Source organism: Meles meles, unplaced genomic scaffold (genome assembly GCF_922984935.1).
Source record: "Meles meles unplaced genomic scaffold, mMelMel3.1 paternal haplotype, whole genome shotgun sequence".
Taxonomy (NCBI): domain Eukaryota; kingdom Metazoa; phylum Chordata; class Mammalia; order Carnivora; family Mustelidae; genus Meles; species Meles meles.
In genome coordinates, this window is record NW_025721600.1 from 177,252 (window position 1) to 180,838 (window position 3,587).

Genomic DNA, 3,587 nt, shown 5'->3' on the forward strand with positions numbered 1-3,587 from the left:
AAGGATTATTGATCTCATCTATTATACAGATGATTCATTGTGAAAGTAAAGCAATTAAAATTAAAATGATAGCAGGTAGGATAGTTCATACTCTTTCAACTTCTTGAGTGTTGATAGTACTGGTATGTGTTAGTTTAGTAGTTAGTATTAATGAAATGATGTAGACAGCAAGAGAGCTGATTAAGAATATTATTATTAATGTATGGTCATGGAAATGTAATAATTCTTCTATAATAGAGGAGGTTGCATCTTAAAGGCCTATTTGGAAAGGGTACGCCATAGAGATATAAAGGACTTCCACCTATAATTTGACTTTGACAAAGTCATGTAATTTTTACTAGCATCTCTTTATCGAGAAAGACATAGTGGTTAGGATATTGGCTTGAAACAAATTCTAGGGTGTTCTATTCCTTCCTTTCTTATTTTGGTAATACTTAGGTAGGCTCTTTGAATGTGTGATATGGAAGAGGGCATCCATGTAATCATTCAATGTTTGCTGAAGTAAGTTCTCTTATTATCACCTCTTGTTTGGATGCGAAGGCTTCTCAGATTGTGAAGATTATTAATAATACTGCCGTTAATGAGATAAATAAACCCATGGAAGACACCATGTTTCATGTTGTATAAGCATCTGGATAATCGGAGTATCATCGAGTTATTCCTGATAGGCCTAGGAAATGTTGAGAAAAATGTTATATTTACTTCTACAAATATAATTGTGAAGTGAATTTTTGTTCAAAAAGCATTTAGTGTGCAACCTGTGAACAGTGGGAATCAATGGACAAACCCGCCTATGATTGCAAACACTGCCCCCATTGAAAGTACATAATGGAAGTGTGCTACCACATAGTATGTGTCATGAAGAACAATAACTAATGATGAGTTCGATAATACAATACCTGTTAATCTGTCCACTGTGAAGAGAAAAATAAACCCTAGTGCTCATAATATAGCTGGCGATCATTAAATATTCCCTGCATGTAGAGTGGCCAGTCAGCTAAATACTTTTACTCCCACTGGAATTGCAATGATTATAGTAGCTGAGGTGAAGTATGCTCGTGTGCCGACATCCATTCCTACGATAAACATGTGATGGGCTTATATAATAAATCCTAAGTAACTGATAGATATCATTGCTCAGGCAATGTATGTAGCCGAATGGTTCTTTTTTTTTTTTTCCCCTTGAGTAATAGGTTATAACATGTGAGATAATGTCAAATGCTGGTAGAATTAGAATATATACTTCGGGATATCCAAAAAATCAGAATAGGTGTTGATAGAGAACAGGGTCTCCTCCTCCAGCTGGGACAAAGAAGGTAGTATTTAGATTTCTGTATGTGAGTACTATGGTAATACCGGCTGCTAGAACTGTTAATGATAAGAGTAGAAATACAGCTGTGATCAGGACAGATCATACGAATAGAGGAGTTTGATATTGTGGTATTGCAGAGGGATGTATTTTGATTATGATAGTAATAAAGTTAATGGTTCCTAGGATGGATGAGACACCTTCCAGGTGTAGGGAGAAGACTATGGCGTCTACAGATGCTCCTGCATGTGCTAAATTCCCTGCTAGAGGAGGGTACACAGTTCATCCTGTTCCTGCACCTGCTTCTACCATGGAAGAAGCTGGAAGGAGAAGAAAGGAGAGGGGAAGAATTCAAAATCTTATATTATTTATTCGTGGAAATGCTATGTCAGGTGTGTCAGTTATTAAGGGTACTAATCAGTTTCTGAATCCTCCAATCATAATTGGCATTACTATAAAGACAATTATTACAAACGCATGGGCAGTTAAAAATACTTAGTATATTTGGTCATCTCCTAGTAGAGCACTTGGTTAGCCCAATTCAGTATGGATTAATAGGCTAAGAGCAGTGCCTATCATTCCGGCTCATGCACCAAATAAAAGGTAAAGGGTCTTTATGATTTGTGGAGAATAATCATTGCTTTATGAACATAGGTAAATGGCCGATAAAGGCATTAGACTGTAAATTGAAGAATGGGGGTTTGAGTCCTCTTTATGCCAAGTTCTATGGTGAAATATTACGTTGAATTGCAAATTCAATGCAGCAGCTTCAACCCTGCCAGTGCTTCTCCCACCTTTTTTTTTTTTCCTTCACAGCAGGAGAAGTAGATTGAAGCCAGTTGACTAGGGTATTTAGCTGCTAACTAAAGTTTCGTGGGATGATAGCCCATCAATCTAGAAAGGGCTTAGCTTAGTTAAAGTGATTTGCATTCAGTAGATGTGAGAAATTCTCTTGCAGTCCTTAAGGTGAGATTCAAGAGTTAAGTGAACGGCACTTACTCAGGGCTTTGAAGGCCCTTGGTGTTTTTAACCTAAACTGCTAGAACAGTGTTAGTATTATTGGGGTTAATGGAAGTAATATGGTCGAAGTTACAATTAGTGGAGATAAAATAATTACAGTTTTTTTGTGTGTTTTCGAATTGCCATTTTCTTTTTATGGTGTTTATTGAGGGGAATGTAGTTAGTGCTGTTGCGTGTGTTAACCGCATATAAAAGTGTAGGTTTAGTAGGGCTGTAATTGCTATAAATGTTGATATAACAATTATATTGTTTTGTTTTTTGTGAGTTTGTAGATGATTATTCATTTAGGAATGAATCCTGAGAGGGGAGGTAGGACTCCTAGTGATAGTATGATTCTTAGGGTTAGTGAGGTAATTAGTGGGAATTTGTTTCATATATGAGATAGTGATAGTGTGGTTGTAGATGAACTGAGTGTGAACAGTATGAATGTTCCAAGTGTTATTGTAATGTAGATTATGAGGTTTAATATTATTAGGGTAGGGTTATATGTTGTTACTGCAATCATTCATCCTATGTGGGCGATTGATGAGTATGCTAGGATTTTTCATAGTTGTGTTTGGTTAAGGCCTCCTCAGCCTCCTGCTAGAATGGATATAATAGCTATGGCTACTAGTAAGTTTGGATTTATAGATGGAGAGATTTGGTATAGAATGGATAAGGGGACGATTTTTTGTCAGGTTAGTAGAATTATTCCTGATGATAGTGGGATTCCTTGGGTTACTTCAGGTACTCAGAAGTGGAAGGGTGATAGTCCTAATTTTATTGCCAGAGCTAATGTTATGTTTGATGCAATTGGGTTAGGGGTATTTAGTATTGTTCATTGTCCTGTCAATAGTAGGTTAATAATAATTCCTAATATTAAGAGTATAGATGCAGAGGCTTGGGTAAGGAAATATTTTGTTGATGCTTCTATGGCTATGGATTGCATTTTTTATTGAAATGGGGATAATAGCTAGTATATTTATTGAGAATCCAATTCAGATTGTCAGTCAGTGAGAGCGTATTAGTACTATAATGTTTCCTGAAATTACAGTTGATATAATGATAGTAAGTATGGGGGGTTTAATTAGTATGGGAAGGGGATAAACCAACATTTTTGGGGTATGGGCCTGATAGCTTATTTAGCTGACCTTACTGTAGAATTTGATGTGAGTTGGGTAACACAAAGATTTTTTGAGTTCTTAGGATTAGGTTCAATTCCTGTAATTCTAGAAATAAGAGGGCTCGAACCTCTATAATCAAAGTAACTCTTTTGTCA

General features: G+C 36.2%; 1 pseudogene; it reads right to left on the minus strand.

Annotated features, from left to right (window-relative positions):
• Positions 1-347: 347 nt before the first annotated feature.
• Positions 348-1,961, minus strand: LOC123936542 (annotated as a pseudogene).
• Between the last annotated feature and the right edge of the window lie 1,626 nt (positions 1,962-3,587).